Raw genomic sequence first — 22,130 nt, 5'->3', positions numbered from 1 at the left:
CCAGCCATGTCTCATTTATTCCCACTATGTCATAGCCCTCTTCCGACATTACTAATTTCAGTTTAGTTTTATTAGTCAGGCTTCTGGCATTAGTACACAGAGGTACATAGAGGTTTTTGTATATTTTTTACCCTACATCTTTCCTTATGAACTGTTCTAGTCCCTCCTTCCATTCCTCCCCTAATTTCATTACCTTGCCCCAGGTCTCTATCTGCACTATTTTCCCATCCTATAACGTAATTACCCTCCCCCCAGTCCCTAGTTTAAACACTCCAACCTTCTAGCCATCTTCTCTTTCAAAATAGCTGCCCCTTCCCCTCTGAGGTGCATCCCATACCTATGATAGAGCCTATAGCCAACAGAGATATCAGCTCAGTTGTCCAGTAACCCAAAACCCTCCTTCCTACACCAGTTCTTGAGCTACTTGTTAGGATACTTTCACACTAGCGTTATTCTTTTCCGGTATTGAGTCCCGTCCTAGGGGCTCAAAACCGGAAAAAAACTGATCAGTTTTATCCTAATGCGTTCTGAATGGAGAGCAATCCATTCAGTATGCATCAGGATGTCTTCAGTTCAGTCACTCTTAGGCCTCTTTCACACGGGCGAGTATTTCGCGTAGGTGCAATGCGTGATGTGAACGCATTGCACCTGCACTGAAGCCTAACCGATTCATATCTATGGGGCTGTGCACATGAGCTGTGATTTTCACTCATCACTTGTGCGTTGCGTGAAAATCGCAGCATGCTCTATATTCTGTGTTTTTCACGCAACGCAGGCACCATAGAAGTGAATGGGGTCGCGTGAAAATTGCAAGCATCCGCAAGCAAGTGCGGATGCGGCGCGATTTTCACACATGGTTGCTAGGTGACGATCGAGCTGGGGACCCGATCTGTATTATTTTCCCTTATAACATGGTTATAAGGGAAAATAATAGCATTCTGAATACAGAATGCAAAGTAAAATAGTGATGGAGGGGTTAAAGATTAAAAAAAATTAACTCACCGAGTCCACTTGATCGCGTAGTTGCGGATCTCTGTCTTCTTCTGTAATGTTGAGCTGCCGGCTAAGGACCTGTGGTGACGGCACATCACATGGTCCAATCACATATATTTGGAAAATTAACCCCTCCTTCCTCCCTGGACAGCATTAGTTTCAACAGTGCTAATCTAGTGGCAGCACTGCAGCTCCGAGTATCTGTGCATACACAAAAGCTATACTTCTGCTTGAGGAGCAGAAACTGTTCCTGTGCCACTACCAGGAAGTGTAGCGGCACATGCCCAGTTTCTGCTCCAGTAGCGGAAGCAGAGCCTTTGAGCTTGCACCACTACTACCCGAGCTGCAGCGCAGGCATGAGATATCAAGGACCGTCATAGATGATCAGCTCTGTGCATGCAGTATGAGGCATGACTTGAAGCTTCTCAGGCACAGGGCAAGATCAGGCTCCAACATGTACCATTTATAATGCTGGCGTATTATTTGTCAGAAGGGCTCTTGGGCCTCTCTAGGTGCCATTGTCTGGGTGCTGCTCCCCATAGCTATGTAGCTATGTCCCTCATCGAATCCCCTAATATGCCCTTCACCTAAACCTTCACTTGGACAATAGGAAGCAAGGTGTTAACCTAATCTTGTTGTTCTAGAGGGGATTTACATGATTAAATGCCATTCTGGTGAATTAGTAGCTACGTAAAGAAAAAAGGATATTAACCGGATGCCTTCTGGAATTACAGAATGACATTCCTTGCTGCGATATATCCAAGAAAAGTCAAAAGAACATCTGGAGGTTGACTGGAAGAGAAGAGCTCAATTCCCCAAGGCAGTAATAATGGCCATTTCTTGTTTTCGCTTGAGGGATGGGTGAGGTCCCTCACAAACCTTTCTCATTGACCTGGAAATTACGACTTCAGAAAAGTGAGGCGGCCTCCAGATGTCTCCAGATACTTCCATGGTAACAAACCAGCCTAATGTTTAACTTCAAAATGTCACACCCAGCTTTCTGTCTGCGAACTGTCTTTTTCCAAAGGCTTTCCAGTATGAATACAGTTATCTTCACCAAAGATGCTGCTCGTCAACAGCAATTGCAATTAGGGCTTAAGCACATGAGCGTTACTGTTTTTGCTGTCCGCAAATTACAGATCTGCAAAACGGGGATACTGACTGTGTACGTTACGCATTTTGCGGCACAGAATGTCCTGCCCTCTATAAAACTGCCCTGTCCTTGTCCGTAAAAAGTACAACAATAGTACATGTTCTATTTTTTTAAGCCCTATTGAAGTGAATGGGTCAGCATCCAACCTGCAAACAATGTGGATCGGATGCGGACCAAAAATACGTTTGCGTGCATGAGCCCTTAGACAGAATTTACCAAAAATATCTAGGCTTAGGGTTTCCCTTCATCTTTGATAGCAGACTTTTATCGGATGAAATTGTGAACTATATAGCCTATTTATGAGCCTGAGGGGATAATGGTCCACATAAGAAGACTTCAGATGTATCAATAACAGATGGAAGGTGTTGGGCTGTGAATTGTGACATGCTTTATCCAGGGTTAAGCTTGTATTAAACTGCCTGATTTTTCTGCAGATGATCGCTAAGAAGCATTCATAGTACCACTCGTTAGCGATCATCTGGCAGTCTAATACTGCCACTGATTGCCCAATGAATGATCAAATGCTCGATCATTGGACAATCCAAATCTTTTGATTTTATAATCCTATAGACAGGCTGTACAGACCTGCATCAGATTTATCACAGGGGCTCAGGCTGGTATACTACTTATTGGTTGGCTTACTTTGCAGCAGAATTTTATCACAGAATTTTGGCGTAGATATCAAAAATTAATCCACACTTTTCTTGCCAAGCCACATCTATTTTTCAGTAAGCCCTATCCATTAACCGGCTAGGCAGATCCTTTCTTTGAATCTAGATGCACCAAATTGCACCACATTTTAGTGCAATTTACCCCAAAATCTTGGGGTGTTAGATCCACAGGACAGTTGAGCTGCAGGCAGCACTGGCTGGGTAAGGGAGCTTTTAGTTCCCACCAGGAGTTCACCGCCAATGAGGCGAGGTGAAGAGATGGCATCAAACGGTGCCACCAAGCAAGAAGTAGGGTGGGGGGTTGGCAGGGCCGTGAGCAATGAACAGTTATTACTACTGGGGATCTATGGGGAACATGACTAATAGTACGGGCACTATGGGGGCATTATTACTTCTGGTCCACAATGGGGTCATTATTCCTATTGAGAACACTGTTAACTCTTAGGGCACTCTGGCAGAGAATTATTTCTATTGGTGGGACTTTTGGGAGCACTATTACTGTGTGGGCACCTGGCACGGTATTAGCTTAGCACAATTATTTTTGGGGTACACTACGTTTACAACATTATAAGTGTTAGTGGCACTATTTGCTGGGCACAGTTATTTTTCATGGAACTGTGTGCCAATAATTATTGAAGGATCATTATCTGTGTGGTACTAGTATTTTCAGGGGGATTATCTGTTTCTTCAGTATAGCATTGGGGAGCAAAGTGGGCACAGTATTGGGGGCAGCAGGATGGGGTGTTCAGAAGGAGGGAGGATTATAGAAAAGTAACATAGTAAAATAGTAACATAGTTTATAAGGCCAAAAAAAGACATCTGTCCATCCAGTTAGGCCTGTTATCCTGCAAGTTGATCTAGAGGAAATAACTATGAGGTAGAAGCCAATTTTCCCCACTTAAGGGGGAAAAAATTCCTTCCCGACTCGAGTCAGGCAATCAGAATAACTCCCTGGATCAACGACCCATCTCTAGTAGCAATTGTAAGATCCTCATCTGTCTCGCACTCCGGTGTGACCAAAAAGGGTCCTCGTGGAGCTGCGGGACAGGTTACGCGTGTCTCCATTGATACACCAGCTCCGACCCCTTTGTGAACCGACGCGGGGATGTGTTCGCATGTGCGCCGGAGGGGAAGACCGCATGGCTTTCGGGGACAGCTTGGCCGGGCTAGTGGCAGTACACTGTGGCCGATCTTGTCTCCGGTGCCTGTTGCGGATTCCATTCCGGTGTCCATGTCGACGCGCTCGCGCACTGTTGCAGAGCCTGTCGTGGATCCGCATTTACGTTCGAAAATGGGTTCGCAAGGGGATACGCGGTCGCGTGTATGCGCTTCTTATGTGCTTCGCCGACCAGCAAAGGGAATAGCACCTGGCCACAAGTTCAAAGCAGATTAGGGGGCCGGCAATGGTCTAATTGACTAATGACCGACCAAAGCCTTGTACACAGGTGTAGGGCAGGATCATGACCCATAGGGAGTGGACACTTGGCGCCCTGGGATTTGTTCGCAGGCACATAAAGGTGGCCTCCCAGGTTGGTCAGTGCCCACTGTTATCCTTCCTTATGCAGGTGCAGGTCAGTACTGCTAGCTACTGACTGAAGTTTGCTGGGACTCCGTCGGTTCCAGTGGGACCCAGGACCCGGGACTTTCCGTGACGCATCCGTTTACCTAGCAAGTTACACAGAGACTTATGCACGGATCGGGACTACTCCTGGCTTTCCTTCGTTTTTTGTTTGCCTGATGTTTGCCCAATGAAGTTTACCTGGACTTTGTTTATTTTGTTAATAAACCCCTTTTACTTCACCCTCACTGGTCTGTTTCGTTGGTGCCTTGCATTACACCTATAGCCTATAATATTATTACCCTTTAGAAATACATCCAGGCCCCTCTCGAACTCTTTTAGTGAACTCACCATCCCCACCTCCTCAGGCAGAGAGTTCCATAGTCTCACGGCTCTTACCGTAAAGAATCCTCTTCTATGTTTGTGTAGAAACCTTCTTTCCTCCAGACGCAGAGGATGTCCCCTCGTCACAGTCACACTCCTGGGGATAAATAGCTGATGGGATAGATCTCTGTACTAACCCCTGATATATTTACACATAGTTATTAGATCTCCCCTCAGTCTTATTTTTTCTAAAGTGAATAAACCTAATTTTGATAATCTGTCAGGTTAATGTAGTTGCCCCATTCCAGTTATTACTTTAGTTGCCCTCCTCTGAACCCTCTCCAGCTCTGCTATGTCTGCCTTATTCACAGGAGCCCAGAACTGTACACAGTACTCCATGTGTGGTCTGACTAGTGATTTGTAAAGTGGTAGGACTATGTTCTCATCACAGGCATCTATGCCCCTTTTGATGCAACCCATTATCTTATTGTCCTTGGCAGCAGCTGCCGGACACTGGTTTCTACAGCTTAGTTTGCTGTTAACTAAAATTCCTAGGTCCTTTTCCATGTCAGTGTTACCCAGTGTTTTACCATTTAGTATGTACGGGTGACTTGCATTATTCCTTTCCATGTGCATAGCCTTACATTTGTCAGTGTTAAACCTCATCTGCCACTTCTCTGCCCAAGCCTCCAATCTATCCAGATCCTTCTGTATTAGTATACTGTCCTCTTCTGTGTTCATTACTTTACAGAGTTTAATGTCCTCTGCAAAGATTTATATTTTACTGTGCAAGCCTTCTACAAGATCATTAATAAATATATTGACGAGAATAGGGCCCAATACTGACCCCTGAGGTACCCCACTAGTGACAGTGACCCAATCTGAGTGTGTACCATTAATAACCACCCTCTGTTTTTTTTTATCACTGAGCCAGTTACTTACCCACATACAGACATCTTCCCCCAGTCCAAGCATTCTCATTTTATATACTAACCTATTATGCGGTACAGATATACAACATCCATTGATTCGTCGCTGTCAAGTCTAGAACTTACCTCCTTATAGGAACTGATTAAATTAGTTTGACATGAACGATCCCTCATGAAGCCATGCTGATATGGCATTATTTGCTTATTTTCATTGAGGTACTCCAAGATAGCATCTCTTAGAAAATCTTAAAACAGTTTAAATGCTTTCTTTTTGTCATTTATTGCTTTCTTTACAGTTCTACAGTTTTCTTGTTCCTTAACCTTTTATTCCCATAAGGTATGTATCTCTCACAATTAGATTTTAGGATGCTTTTAAAAATATCCCATTTTGTGGCTGTAGTTTTATTTTTTGAGGACTTTGTCCCAGTTAGTTCGGCCTATGGCCTCTCTTAGTTGGCTAAATTTAGCTTTTTTGAAGTTTGGTATTTTTGTTCCTCCCTGAAGAAACACTCTTTGGAATGACAATTGGAAGGCTATTACTTTATTGTCACTACTTCCTAGGTGTCCCCCGACCTGCACGTCTGTTGTTCTTCCAGGTCTATTGGTTAATACTAAGTCCAGTATGGCTGTCACTCTAGTCGGGTCCTGAACCATTCGGGAAAGGTAATTGTCTTTGATTATTGCCAAGAACCTTTTCTTTATGAGATATACAGGTTTCAGTTTCCCAGTCTATATCTGGGTAGTTAAAGTCCCCCATAATAATGACTTCATTATGATTTTCCGCCTCGTCTATTTCGTTTAGTAGTAGATTTTCTGTGGACTCCTGTATATTAGGTGGTTTATAATAAGCAACTATCAGTATTTTAGTATTGTTTTTGGCTCCATGTATTTCTACCCACAGTGACTACACATGTTCATGTCCCTCACTTATATCTTCACGGAGTGTGGGCTTTGGACAGGACTTTACATAAAGGCAGACCCCTCCCCTCTCCGGTTTTGGTGATCCTTTCTAAACAGACTGTAACCCTGTACGTTAACCACCCAGTCATAGCTATCATCCAGCCATGTCTCAGTTATTCCCACTATATCATAGTCCTGCTCACACATCACTAATTCCAGTTCCCCAGTTTTATTAGTCAGGCTTCTGGCATTAGTATACCATACATACAATTAAGAGGTTTATGTATATTTTTTACCCTACACCTTTCCTTCTGAACTGTTCTAATCCCTCCTTCCATTTCTCCCCCAGTCCCATTACCTCACCCCCAGTCTCTATCAGCACTTATCTTCCCATCCTATAATGTAATTACCCTCCTCCCCAGTCCCTAGTTTAAACACTCCTCCAACCTTCTAGCCATCTTCTCCCCCAACACATCTGCTTCTTCCCCATTGAGGTGCAGCCTATCCCTACGATAGAGCCTGTAGCTGACAGAGAAGTCGGCCCAGTTCTCCAGGAACCCAAACCTTTCCTTCCTACATCAGTTCTTGAGCCACTTGTTAATCTCCCTAATCTCCCGCTGCCTTTCTTGTGTGGCTCGTGGTACAGGTAGTATTTCAGAAAACACTACCTTTGAGGTCCTGGCCTAAGCTTGTGACCTAAATCCCTAAAATCATTTTTAAGGACGCTCCACCTACCTCTAACTTTGTCATTGGTTCCGATATGGACCATGACTGCTGGATCTTCTCCAGCCCCTCCCAGTAATCTGTCAACCCAATCAGTGATGTGTCGAACTCGAGCGCCAAGAAGACAACACACCATTCGACGATCCTGGTCTTTGCGACAGATCGTCCTATCTGTACCCCTAATAATTGAGTCTTCCACTACCAGCACCTGTCTGGCCTGCCCTGCTCTCCTGGTCCCCTGCTTACTGGAGCTGACATTCGCCTGACTGGCAGAGGAAGTGTCTGGGTGCAGTAGTGCTCTCACTGAACTGACATCCCCCTCATCTTCCAACCTTGCAAACTTGTTGGGGTATGTGAGATGAGGGCTAGCCTCCCTGGCACTCTTCCCTCTACTGTTATCCAGCTAGCTTCCTCACTTTCCTGAACCACCTCGCTACCACCCTTCCCCACATCTACCCCATAGAGTGCTTGCTCAGTGAGCATCAAACTCTTTTCCAAATTGTCAATGCTTCTCAGTGTTGAAACTGTAAAGGAATATGTCTGTTTGTCTGCAAAGACAAGAAAGGGCTGGAAGAAATCATCATGGTGGTCTGGCCTGAATAGAGAAAATTAGGAAAAAGAACATCTATATCAGAGGAGACATCACTGGATGTAAGAGGTATGTGGTGCTGTATTACCCTGTATTTTTTGTAGCGCTGTATGTATGTCTTGAACAATAAAGCTGGAGGGAAGCTGTTAGGTTGAGAATTAGGCATCGGAAGGGGGGGGGGGGGGGGGGCGCCGTTTAAATTTTCGCCTCAGGCAACAGAAAGGCTAGGTGTACCCCTAGTTCCTACTGTGATATTCCAGAGATTATTCTGATACATGGGGTGTACACCACCTGTGACATTCCACAGCAGCAGACCTAGCCAGAAGAGGCTGGGGTTGCATTACTGGATCGCATTGTGGGACAGGGGAGTATTGTATGGTCTGTGTGCACTGTACACAGAGGGAAGAGGCACCATATACAGGGGTTACAGAGAATAAAAAAAGAGCATAAAAAAATAACACTCTTTAATTACAGTAGTCCTGCTGTCTTTCATGTATGTTCAGCCTCAGACAGAAGAACACAAGTCTGAGGTTTGGGAAGTGTTAAGCATACTGGGACCTGCCGAGAATCAAAATGTTCTTTCAAATGCTAATATCTCCATGTGCAATCTTGTTTTTCAGAGATTTTAGCTCTCTCTTGTTTCAGGCTCATTTAAGACAGCTGGTGACTAAAAAGCCAAGTCCATCCTTATTAGCACCAAAAAGAAAACCAAGAACAAATCAATATGATTTCTATGTCATTTACAAAAGCTCCCATGGAAACAATGTTGTGAAGTTGCACAAGGGTAGCCTATGTGATCGGTCACTTGGATGTGACACGTTACGTGTTTATCTGCTTATATTACTGTGTGCTTAGTCCTGCAGGGTTAGCCACTAGCAGAGTACGACCGCCCACAGAACGACGATGACTAAAAACAGCAGAGGTTTTTAAATGTATAAAATACAAGTTTTACAGAATCTTTTTCCATAAAACTATATATCAATCTGCTCAGCTCCTCCTGCTCTATAATATGCTGCCTGCATTTTCATGGTGAAAAGGTCTCTCTTATTCCCTTAATATATGCTCTCAGGACCAGGTGCTCATTTGTCAACTGAGTGCATCTTTCATTCAATTATCGGCAGCACATGTGCAGGGGCATACTCAGATCTCATAGGTCCTCAATGCAAAACCTAGTATGCCCCGCACGTCCAACCCACTTTCACAGTACACTTGTGACTATGCCAGTCTTCATAAATCTTCTTCAGTCTGTTACTATATAAAAACTGCATTCTCGGAAGCAGGGGAGAACTGGGAACTTGAAGTGGCCCTGGAAAAAATACTAAAAGTATCCCCATTTTATAATTGGGTCCAAATTGTTGAAAGCCAGGGCTAACACAAGTAGGCAGGGCAGCAATACCATATTGTGGCACATTATACCACCCCAACAGAGCCAAATACCACAGTCCGTCACAAAATACTGCCCCAGCAGCACAAAATACAGTACAGACCAAAAGTTTGGACACACCTTCTCATTGAAAGAGTTTTCTTTATTTTCATGACTATGAAAATTGTAGATTCACACTGAAGGCATCAAAACTATGAATTAACACATGTGGAATTATATACATAACAAAAAAGTGTGAAACAACTGAAAATATGTCATATTCTAGGTTCTTCAAAGTAGCCACCTTTTACTTTGATTACTGCTTTGCACACTCTTGGCATTCTCTTGATGAGCTTCAAGAGGTAGTCACCTGAAATGGTTTTCACTTCACAGGTGTGCCCTGTCAGGTTTAATAAGTGGGATTTCTTGCCTTATAAGGCTACTTTCACACTTGCGTTCGGGGCTCCACTTGTGAGCTCCGTTTGAAGGCTCTCACAAGCGGCCCCGAATGGATCCGTACTGCCCCAATGCATTCTGAGTGGATGCGGATCCGCTCAGAATGCATCAGTCTGGCACCGTTTGTCCTCCACTCCGCTCAGCAGACGGACACCTGAGCGCTGCTTGCAGCGTTCGGGTGTCCGCCTAGCCGTGCGGAGGCAAACGGATCCGTCCAGACTTACATTGTAAGTCAATGGGGACGGATCCATTTGAAGTTGACACAGTATGGCTCAATTTTCAAACGGATCTGCCCCCCATTGACTTTCAATGTAAAGTCAAAACGGATCCGTTTGCACTATCATGAACAAAAAATTATTATTATATTTTTTTTTTGTTCATGGTAATGCAAACGGATCCGTTCTGAACGGATCTAAGCGTTTGCATTATGGGTGCGGATCCGTCTGTGCAGATACCAGACGGATCCGCTCCGAACGCAAGTGTGAAAGTAGCCTAAATGGGGTTGGGACCATCAGTTGCGTTGAGGAGAAGTCAGGTGGATACTGAATAGACTATTAGAATTTGTATTATGGCAAGAAAAAAAAGCAGCTAAGTAAAGAAAAACGAGTGGCCATCATTATTTTAAGAAATGAAGGTCAGTCAGTCTGAAAAATTGGGAAAACTTTGAAAGTAAGGGCTATTTGACTATGAAGGAGAGTGATGGGGTGCTGCGCCAGATGACCTGGCCTCTACAGTCACCGGACCTGAACCCAATCGAGATGGTTTGGGGTGAGCTGGACTGCAGAGTGAAGGCAAAAGGGCTAACAAGTGCTAAGCATCTCTGGGAACTCCTTCAAGACTGTTGGAAGAACATTTCAGGTGACTACCTCTTGAAGCTCATCAAGAGAATGCCAAGAGTGTGCAAAGCAGTAATCAAAGCAAAAGGTGGCTTCTTTGAAGAACCTAGAATATGACATATTTTTAGTTGTTTCACACTTTTTTGTTATGTATATAATTCCACATGTATTAATTCATAGTTTTGATGCCTTCATAGTCATGAAAATAAAGAAAACTCTTTGAATGAGAAGGTGTGTCCAAACTTTTGGTCTGTACTGTACATCTACAAAAACTTCTACTGTCCGGCTGTGAGGAGGGCCCAGGCGGCCCACTAGGCATCAGCCCACTGGGAAACTTCCCTGTAAGGTCTATGGCCAATCATCCCTGCCTGTAAGCCTAGCATGTGAGCTCTAGAAGAAATTTAGTTTACAGAGTTTTTGTAGCTAAGTATCACTTTGAACTTATAAAATGCATGAGTTAATTTATTGCTGTGCTTTTCCAAATGTCCTTACCGTCAACTATTTGAAAATAAAAGGTGATCTAATAGACTTCTTAGCCCCTGCTACATAATGGAGGAAACATTTTCCAGGGCGCATAGTTTACATAACTATATACATTTCGACCAGCACTAATGCTTGTTCCTCCACTGAATTACAGCTCTCTAGAGAAGATAGCTTTCCAAGAAACGAAGGCTATTCTGTATGAAGATGAATTGGGTTGCATATATTTTCTAAAACTATCCTCATGTTTAGAGTTCAAGGAAAAGCAACTGTGAAGTCGTTCTCATCACGACTAGCGAGGAATATTCCCATTTTTTGTTCTTCATGTTATAATGGAAACCTTTCATATTCCGAAAGCGTTGGTGGTTCTTCTTTATCATCTTCGTGACTATATCAAGGCTTAGCATATGTTGTTGGCCTCTTACTTTGACTGCCGCTATGTAAATATATCTCCACGGATATATTCTAATAATCCTACATTAATTTAAAACCGTACTATACGTGATATGAGACCCAACTGCTCCCTAAAATCGTTACGATAGATGTACCAATGGTCTTAAACAGGGGAAGACTGGGAACTTTAACTGGCCCTGGAAAAAAAAGTTAAACTGACCCCATGTTGCAGTCGGGTCCTCATTGACCAAAGGTAGGCCCAACACAAGTAGGTGGGGCCAGCAATACCATATTGCAGCTCATAATGCCACCAGAATAGAGCCAAATACCACAATGCATCACAAAATACTGCCTCAGCAGCACAAAATACCTCCTCAAAAACTGCTCCTCTGTGGTGGCCAGCATCAGCTGTCACGTTCTGTCCTGCTACTCCAGTTGCCTCAGGACGGCAATACAGTTGAATTCAGGAGTTAGGAGGGGAGCATCAGATCATTACTAGAGATGTCGCGAACATAACAATTTCTGTTTGCGAATGGCGAACGCGAATTTCCGCAAATGTTTGCGAACGGGCGAACCAGGCGAACCGCCATAGACTTCAATAGGCAGGCGAATTTTAAAACCCACAGGGACTCTTTCTGGCCACAATAGTGATGGAAAAGTTGTTTCAAGGGGACTAACACCTGGACTGTGGCATGCCAGGAGGGATCCATGGCAAAACTCCCATGGAAAATTACGTAGTTGACGCAGAGTCGGGTTTTAATCCATAAAGGGCATAAATCACCTAACATTCCTAAATTGTTTGGAATAACGTGCTTTAAAACATTCAGTGTGTGTATACGATCAGGTATGATGTTGTATCGATCAGGTAGTGTAAGGGTTACGTCCGCTTCACAGTGACAGACCAAACTCTGACAGACCAAACTCCCCGTTTAACGCACCGCAAACAACCGCAAACAGTCCATTTGCACAACCGCAAACTCCCCATATGCAAGCCCCTTCACCACAACAAGGTAACGATCACGAAGGGGGATTGACACATGTATATGCCTTTTTTTGTTTTGTTTTTGCAGCCACAGTGCAGCACCAGAGGCAATGAAAAATTAGGCATTGTTGCAGAAAAATTGATGTTTTCAAGGCAGAAAGTGCACTAAAACATTGCGGCTTGAACCCTAGTTGGTGGCGGAGAAGTCATGCAAGTCATCCAGCATGCAGAGAATAAATACAGCAGCGTGTGGACCATTTTTAGCCCAAGGCATCTCATCAGGCCTTTTTTAGTCAAATGCATCCCCCACTGTCAGTCCCTTTGGGATCCATGCCTCATTCATCTTAATAAAGGTGAGGTAATCTAGACTTTTTTGACCTAGGCGACTTCTCTTCTAAGTGACAATACCTCCTGCTGTGCTGAAGGTCCTTTCTGACAGGACACTTGAAGCGGGGCAGGCCAGAAGTTCTATCGCAAATTGGGATAGCTCAGGCCACAGGTCAAGCCTGCACACCCAGTAGTCAAGGGGTTTATCGCTCCTCAGAATGTCGATATCTGCAGTTAAGGCGAGGTAGTCTGCTACCTGTCGGTGGAGTCGTTCTCTGAGGGTGGACCCCGAAGGGCTGTGGCGATGCGTAGGACTTAAAAAGCTCTGCATGTCCTCCATCAACAACATGTTTGTAAAGCGTTCTGTCCTTGCCGGCGTGGTCGTGGTAGGAGGAGGATTACTTTCACCTCTTCCCCTGTTAGATTCCCGTTGTGCTGTGACAGCACCCTTATACGCTGTGTAAAGCATACTTTTCAACTTGTTTTGGAACTGCTGCATCCTTTCCGACTTCCAGTAATTCTGTAACATTTCAGCCACTTTCTGCTTACACCGGGGGTCTAGTAGCGTGGCCACCCAGTACAGGTCGTTCTCCTTCAGCCTTTTTATATGAGGGTCCCTCAACAGGCACGACAGCATGAAAGACCCCATTTGCACAAGGTTGGATGCCGAGCTACTCATGTCCCGTTCCTCGTCCTCACTGATCTCATTGAAGGTCTGTTCTTCCCCCCAGCCACGTACAACACCACGGGTACCAGATAGGTGACAACAAGCACCCTGGGATGCCTGCTGTGGTTGGTCTTCCTCTTCCTCAAAGCCACATTCCACCTCTGACTCCTCTTCCTCAGACTCCTTTTCCAGCGTTGCCGCAGGTCCAGCAAGTGATGATTATAAGGCTGTTTCTGGTGGTGATGGTGACTACAACGCTTCCTCTTCACGCTCATCTACGTCCTGACTCTTCTCAGGGTACAATCCAGGAAGAAAACAAATGGGATGATGTCGCTGATGGTACCTTTGGTGCGACTGACTAGGTTTGTCACCTCCTCAAAAGGACGCATGAGCCTACAGGCATTGTGCATGAGCGTCCAGTAACGTGGCAAAAAAATACCCAGCTCCGCAGAGGCTTTCCTAGCACCCCGGTCATACAAATTCTCGTTGACAGCTTTTTATTGTTGGAGCAGGCGGTCGAACATTAGGAGTGTTGAATTCCAATGTGTCGGGCTGTCGCAAATCAAGCGCCTCACTGGCATGTTGTTTCGCCGCTGAATATCGGAAAAGTGCTCCATGGCTGTGTAGGAATGCCTGAAATGGCCACACACTTTCCTGGCCTTCTTGAGGACGTCCTGTAAGCCTGGGTACTTATGCACAAAGCGTTGTACGATCAGATTCAACACATGTGCCATGCATGGCATATGTGTCAACCTGCCCAAATTCAATGTCGCCAACAAATTGCTTCCGTTGTCACACACCACTTTGCCGATCTCCAGTTGGTGCGGGGTCAGCCACTGATCCACCTGTGCGTTCAGGGAGGACAGGAGTGCTGGTCCGGTGTGACTCTCTGCTTTCAGGGAAGGCAACCTCAAGACGGCGTAACACTGTCGTATCCGGGATGTGGAATAGTCCCTGGGGAGCTGGGGGTGTGCCGTTGATGTGGAGCAAGACGCAGCAGCAGAAGAAGACTCAGCCAAGGAGGTTAGCGAAGAGGATGGAGTAGGAAGAGTAGAGGAGGTGGCAGCAGGCCTGCCTGCAAGTCGTGGCGGTGTCACCAACTCCTCTGCAGAGCCACGCATTCCATGCTTGGCAGCCGTCAGCAGGTTTACCCAATGTACAGTGTACGTTATATACCTGCCCTGACCGTGCTTTGCAGACCAGGTATTAGTGGTCAGATGGACCCTTGCCCCAACACTGTGAGCCAGACATGCCATGACTTCCTTTTCCACAATAGAGTACAGGTTGGGGATTGCCTTTTGTGAAAAAAAAAATTGTATGGGTACCTTCCACTGCGGTGTCCCAATAGCTACAAATTTTTTGAAGGCCTCAGACTCCACCAGCTTGTATGGTAAAAGCTGGCGGGCTAAGAGTTCCAACAAGCCAGCTGTCAGACGCCGGGCAAGGGGGTGACTCTGTGACATTGGCTTCTTACGCTCAAACATTTTCTTGACAGACACCTGACTGTGGGCAGATGAGCAGGAACTGCTGAAGGTGAGAGGCGGAGTGGCGGGTGGTTGAGAGGGGGCAAGGAGGACAGCAGTGGTTGACGTGGCTGAAGATGCTGGACCAGGAGGAGGATGGTGGCTTTGAGTTTGTGTGCTGCTTGTACTCATCATGTGTTGATCCCATATGAGTTTGTGATATGAGATCATGTGCCTTCGCAAAGCAGTTGTACCTAGGTGGGTGTTGGACTTCCCACGACTCAGTTTCTTTTGGCACAGGTTGCAAATGGCATTGCTGTTATCAGAGGCAGACACACAAAAAAAATGCCACACTGCTGAGCTTTGCAATGATGGCATTCTGGTGGTGGCAACAGCATGCGTTGATTGGCGTGCTGTCTGGCTGACCCTGGGTGCCGATACATGCTGTCTGACTGTGCCACTAGCTCCTTGCGACGACCTTCCCCTGCTTCCAACTCGTCTCCTCCTCCTCTCTGTCTCCCTATCTGAACTTTCCCCCTGTTCTTCTTCTCTTCGAGCGGGCACCCACATGACATCCACGGACACATCGTTATCATCAACCGCTTCACTTGTATCTGACAACTCAGCAAAGGAAGCAGCAGCGGGCACAACATCATCATCATCACACCGTACGTCCATGTGTGTAATGCTGCCTGACTGAGACATATCCCTGTTATCTACATCCTCTGGCAATAATGGTTGCACATCACTCATTTCTTCCAACTGATGTGTAAATTACTCCTCTGACAGATCAAGTGAAGCGGCTGTGGTGCTAATGGTGGTGGCGGCAGGCGGGCGAGTGGTAACTTGAGAGGTGCCCGAAGCTGAGCTGGAGGAGGATGGTGCATCAAGGTTCCGAGCTGAAGCTGTAGAAGATTGGGTGTCCTGTGTAAGCCAGTGAACTATGTCCTCAGAATTTTTCGAGTTCAGGGTAAGTGGCCTCTGAACACTAGGCATTATTCTAGGGCCAAAGGAAATCACAGCACCACGACGACGACGGCCCCTGTGGGGTGGCCTGCCCCTTGCTGTCATTTTTTTTTTAGATTAGTGGTACTATGAGTGCAAGGTACTGTGCCACCCTATATGAGTGGTGGGCAGTGGGCACAGTACAGTATGTGGGCCTGACACACACTGGCAGGCAACTGCAATTATATTACAGAGAAAAAATTTAATAACTTTTTTTATCTGCAAGGTACTGTGCCACCCGATATGAGTGGTGGGCAGTGGGCACAGTACAGTCTGTGAGCCTGACACTCACTGGCAGGCAACTGCAATTATATTGCAGAGAAAAAAATTAAATGACTTTTTTATCTGCAAGGTACTGTGCCACCCGATATGAGTGGTGGGCACTGGCAGTGGGCACAGTACAGTCAGTGGGCCTGACACACACTGGCAGGCAACTACAATTATATTACAGAGAAAAAATGTAATGACTTTTTTATCTGCAAGGTACTGTGCCACCCGATATGAGTGGTGGGCAGTGGGCACAGTACAGTCTGTGGGCCTGAAACTCACTGGCAGGCAACTGCAATTATATTACAGAGAAAAAATGTAATGACTTTTTTAGCTGCAAGGTACTGTGCCACTCGATATGAGTGGTGGGCGCTGGCAGTGGGCACAGTACAGTCAGTGGGCCTGACACACACTGGCAGGCAACTGCAATTATATTAAAGGGTAAAAATTAAATGACTTTTTTATCTGCAAGGTACTGTGCCACCCGATATGAGTGGTGGGCAGTGGGCACAGTGCAGTCTGTGGGCCTGACACTCACTGGCAGGCAACTGCAATTATATTACAGAGAAAAAATTTAAGACTTTTTTATCTGCAAGGTACTGTGCCACCCTATATAAGTGGGTGGGCAGTGGGCACAGTACAGTCTGTGGGCCTGTGGCCTCTCACACACAGGCAGGCAACTGCAATATATATATAGAAAAAATAAAATAAAAGCAGACTGATGTACCAGCCCTAAAAAGGTCTTTTTGGGGTGCTGTCAGGACGCTGTAATCCTTACAGCAGATGAGTCTTTGAGGACTGGAGTGGACACAGAACACTGGCCTAGCTAACGATTTCCCTATTAATTCAGCAGCAGCAGCAGCACTCCCCCTGCTCTAACTAACACTGCAGCTTCAGAATGAATCTAAGAGGGATGCTGTCCTTGCTTTTTGATAGGAGGTGGGAGGGTCCGGGAGGGAGGGTATGCTGATTGGCTGGAATGTGTCTGCTGACTGTGAGGTACAGGGTCAAAGTTTGCTCAATAATGATGTATAGGGGAAGGACCGAACATTGCAAATGTTCGCCCGCCGCGGCGAACGCGCGATGTTCGCCGGGAACTGTTCGCCGGCGAATAGTTCGGGACAACTCTAATCATTACTTACCTGGCTGGTGGCCGCCTTCCTCGAAGTTTCCCTGTAGGCTTGATAACTGGTCCACCCCTGGTCTTCTAAGGCCAAAATCTACCACCTCAACACTAATGAATGTATGTTCCCTGTATGTTCTTATTCTTCTTCTCCAATAACTCAGTCCTGTCCCCAAACTTCTCACCCAATCTTCCAGTTTCCATATTGAAAAATTATAAATTTAGAACCAATAATGTACATTTCATCAGCTAGTAAAGTGGTGAATCCTACAAGAAGACAGAAGGGGCTAGATAAGGAATAATCAGAGTAGGCCGTCACCTGGACCACCATGGGGGCCATTTATAAAAAAAAAATATTTCTTGATGATTTTTTAACATTTTGAAGGTCAGATATGTCAGTTTTGTGGCGTAAAAAAGTAGCAAGCCATGGCAACTGCGACATTTTTTTGACATTTTGTGATCCTTTCCAATTTTCACAGTGGTCTATGTTTAAGAGCTAAAAGTGAGATTAGAACTGAATTATGACACATTTTCTGCCTGTAACACTTGAAATGTTGCAGAAAAGTAAAAAAAAAAGGCTGCATCCTACGTCGGGCAGCTCCCTGGTGTATTTTTAAGGATACTTTCACACTAGCGTTTTTATTTTCCGGTATTGAGTTTCGTCCTAGGGGCTTAATACCGGAAAAAAACAGATCAGTCTTATCCTAATGAATTCTGAATGGAGAGCATTTCGTTCAATATGCATCAGTTCAGTCCCTCTTACGTTTTTTGGCGTGAGACAATACCGCAACATGCTGCAGTTTTTTCTCCGGCAAAAAAGCCTGAACACTTGCCGGAATGCCGGATCCGGCATTATTTTCCATTGAAATGCATTAATGCCGGATCCGGCCCCAAGTATTCCAGAAAAATTTATCCAGTTTTGCAGTCTGCCCATGCAAAGACCTTTAAAAATTTGAAAAAGATAAATACCGGATCAGTTTTTACGGATGACAACCGGAAAGACGGATCCGGTATTGCAATGCATTTGTCAGACGGATCCGCATAAATTCGGTGCAACCTCATAATGTTAACCAGACTTAAACATGACATGACAAATAATAAATGACCTCCTTAGTGTTTTCCTGTATAAATTAGCACTCTAGATATCATGGGAAATGTGTAACAAGGCAATGAACTTCAGGGACCGAGGACTGAAGGCACCTTCTGAAAAGACCAGCTTCTGCACCAACAGAACTTGTCCCACCCCTGGAAATATACAGTATATAGTAAGTTATATATGTGAAACATGACCAGGCTACTCCATCAAATAATCATTGTGATTGGTCCAAGTCAGCATAGCTGGTGGTTTCATAGAGGATCTGACCTTGACTGCTGTTTTTGTGTTATAGATGATCTGATGATCAAGACGATTGCATCCTATGAAGCCTATGAGAAACTTAAAGGGGTATTTCTATCTCAGTCATTTATGTGTGAGATGGGAATACCTATCCTCCTCAGCGACCAGAGGTGGCCGGCCTATCCTTATGGAAACTGTTGAGAGGGCTAGGCTAAACTGTTTCCATAACTCCCATTGAAGTGAGCTATGGCAAGCCATGCTACTTTATTTTTATAATTCCCATTCACTTATCTGGTACACATCAAAGTATGGCCTGCTTGGTTGCTTCTGTAAATCCAACCACTTCTGGCCACCACATATGACAGGTATTGCCATCTCAGCTATGAATGGCTGAGGGTGCTGCCACCCGTTAAGGTTTATTGATACAGCTTTGAAGCCAAAACTAGGATTTGATTAAAAAAAGGTGGAGAAGTTGTATCTGCCCTTGATACTTTTTCTCCTGTTATGGCCCACACTTGATTTTGGCTTCAAAAACTGCATCAAAAAGCCTGAACGTGTTGCAGCAGCCTGACATGAGAGTATTTATTTAAGTATCCATGGCTATCAAGTTACATTTACAGGAAAAATATTCTACAGTTTTTAAGCCAGCATCTGGATCTGAATTCTTTTGTAATTGCATGTAATTAAAAATGTAGCACAGCCACTAAGTTATTCACTGAAATCTATCAGTATAGTGCCACCTGCTGTTTGTTTTCTTTCCCATTTCTTTGTCCTGCTCACTGAGAAGGCCGCACATGCTCAATTTCATCTTTCAATTGCCTCCTGAGCTGTGATAGGCAGATCACGGACACGCCTCCGGAGCTGTTATAGGCAAATCACGGACACGCCCCCTCTTAGCTGCACTCCCCTTGAGCTGCTATCTTGATATAAATCTAGCAGACCAATGAATGGGGAGATTTCTGGATCCATGTGAAGCACAGGGATGGTTCTAGCTTTGTTAGAAAGAGGTCGTCGTGTATTATATGATGTCTGATTTTCGTTTTTTACATTAGTCATGGGATAACTCCTTTAAATGTATGGAAATTAGAGGATTACTAATCCAACATCCAGTATATAACATGTTCAGTGCCTTCTGTAGAAATTCCATATGGTGCACCAGTGTGATTATCCCCAAAAACAATGCCGACTTCATTCAATGTCTACAAGTAGAGATCTTGCCATTTGAAAGATAAGCTCAATTTAACTATGAAATATCACAAGAAATTAATCTCGCACAGCAGTATGAAATACAAATTTATTTAAATCATATACCAAAACCAACAAACTCTGAGCCCCGAAGCATGTTCAGATACCTTCTAATGATGCTGCTATGTGAAGCATGCCATTCATCACTGACATCCAGAAAGTACAGACTGGACTGAGCCACCTTGGCTTGGAGCTGCCCATACCCTTATACACAGAAATAAAGTACAATACGTCCAGTACAGATAGCTAGCATACTCCCTTAGTGATAAGACTATGTTATTACAATAACTATAATCTATGTGCTTGTACTCCTTTTGGTCCCATAAGAACAAGTATGATAGAAAAGTGGTGCCCATTATATGAGAAATCTATTCCAGCTCTTTAGATTAAATTTCTGGTGTAGGGATTTCCTGACATATGGCAAAATTACGACAAAGTAATTAAGAGACAAGCACCTATATCTCTATAGGTAGGTCCAACGTTGTGACTACCGTAATTTTTTGTTAATGTTCCAATGTCCTCTACTTGGGACACTTGGTAGAAAGAAATAGGGGAACATTGGATGGTAATATGACTGCAGGGTCTGACTACACTGTATTTGTTTGTAGTCTGTTACCATGGAGTCACATAAATGTGCCTAGGAATTGTAGATGATTCGCTTGATTATTAGAACGCATTCTAGAACGTGTACAATATTAGGCTGAGGCTAACCATTTACATTTTTTCGCATGATTGTCCAATTTTTATAGAGTTGCAGGAGTTGTCCAAAGGAACATATTCACTGGGGTTGTCTGCTTTTTGTATTAAATGAATATTGTGGCTACATCGCTTCAGGGCTTACCTTAGCCCACATGGAGAAGACCCCCTAGTGCTAACGCATACCAAATCCACTATAAAGAAACTGCAGCATCCTAGTTTACTAAGATGGTGGCTGTGTTTTCTACTGTGCAGGTGCTGAAAAGATTCAAGTGCAGGCGCAGATACAGGAGACCTAGTTACATTTTTTAGGTGGCTGATCCCAATAGTGCATCCATTGGAAACCCAGATTTTCTTTTGATTTAGTTCTTATCACTAGTTATGTTGCGTTGACCTGCAGCATTACTTGTACTCACGTGAATCTAGACCCTGACAATTCAGTTTTACCACTTCCAATTACAATTCCCGGCCATTTACTGTATCTATTATTACAGTCTAATAATGCATTCCTGTCTTCTACCCAGGTGGACTATAAAATTAAAGGCGTTCCCCGGTAATTAGATATTGATGGTGTTCGATTCCCAGCGCTGCCACCGATCAGCTGTTTCAGGAAGTTGCTTGCACCGGAAAATATACAGTGATAAGCAGAAGGTGCCGTCCGCTATATAGTAGCCGTAGTGCAGCTCCTACTCAGGTAAAATGTGCCAGAAACTACACAGTGGACATAGCCCTCCTTCCATTGTATAGTCACTGGAGCTTATCGATGGGGCTGCCAGGTGTGGGTCCCCCATTGATCTGTTATCGATGGTGTATCCTAATAGGCCATCAGTATCTAAGTACCGGAAAACCCCTTAAACTGTAACGCTCTCAGTCATTTATGTTAATGAGAGTAACTTCAACTTCAGTTTTCATTGTCGAATAAGGGCTCTTTCACACTTGCGTTCTTTTCTTCCGGCATAGAGTTCCGTCGTCGGGGCTCTATGCCGGAAGAATCCTGATCAGTTTTATCCTAATGCATTCTGAATGGAGTGAAATCCGTTCAGGATGCATCAGAATGTCTTCAGTTCCGGAACGGAACGTTTTTTGGCCGGAGAAAATACTGCAGCATGCTGCACTTTTTGCTCCGGCCAAAAATCCTGAAGACTTGCCGCAAGGCCGGATCCGGAATTAATGCCCATTGAAAGGCATTGATCCGGATCCGGCCTTAAGCTAAACGTCGTTTCGGCGCATTGCCGGATCCGACGTTTAGCTTTTTCTGAATGGTTACCATGGCTGCCGGGACGCTAAAGTCCTGTTTGCCATGGTAAAGTGTAGTGGGGAGCGGGGGAGCAGTATACTTACCATCCGTGCGGCTCCTGGGGCGCTTCAGAGTGATCGCATGGCACGTCATCCATGCGCATGGGGCGTCCTGACGTCACTCTGGAGCGCCCCGGGAGCCGCACGGACTGTAAGTATACCGCTCCCCCGCTCCCCGCTCCTACTATGGCAACCAGGACTTTAATAGCGTCCTGGCTGCCATAGTAACACTGAACGCATTTTGAAGACGGATCCATCTTCAAATGCTTTCAGTACACTTGCGTTTTTCCGGATCCGGCGTGTAATTCCAGCAAGTGGAGTACACGTCGGATCCGGACAACGCAAGTGTGAAAGA

The sequence above is a fragment of the Bufo gargarizans genome, chromosome 8 (assembly GCF_014858855.1).
Source record: "Bufo gargarizans isolate SCDJY-AF-19 chromosome 8, ASM1485885v1, whole genome shotgun sequence".
Lineage (NCBI taxonomy): Eukaryota > Metazoa > Chordata > Amphibia > Anura > Bufonidae > Bufo > Bufo gargarizans.
Note: the sequence above shows the minus strand (reverse complement) of the source record.